Here is a 407-nt window from a genome sequence, read left to right on the forward strand (position 1 = left end):
ATAAAAATAAATAAAAAATAAAATCCTCTGATCTAGTGGGACACCAGCAGCCTAGAGAAGACAAGCCCAGCCTCCCTCTCAGTGATTCTACACATAGCTGGGGAGGCTCTGCCTGTCCGGGGGTCACTAGACCAGGCTGTGGGAACACCCCACCCACCACCTCACCCCCCGCCCCTGCTGCAGTGCTACAAACGGCACAAGGCAGGCATACCAGTGAACTCCAGAGCTCAACAGATGCCTGATCATGAATGGGATCTTGCCTTTGAAAGTAATCCCCCACAGCATCTTTGGAATGCTACATCAATGTTACACCACCCTGTTACCTACAGGAAGAGTTGGAACTCCTCCAGCTTCACGGACAAGTGATCAAGTCTGTTATCCCCTTACCTACTACTCTTTCTTCTCTC

The sequence above is a fragment of the Echinops telfairi genome, unplaced genomic scaffold (genome assembly GCF_000313985.2).
Source record: "Echinops telfairi isolate 266 unplaced genomic scaffold, ASM31398v2 ScPeMD7_7468;HRSCAF=8506_0, whole genome shotgun sequence".
Lineage (NCBI taxonomy): Eukaryota > Metazoa > Chordata > Mammalia > Afrosoricida > Tenrecidae > Echinops > Echinops telfairi.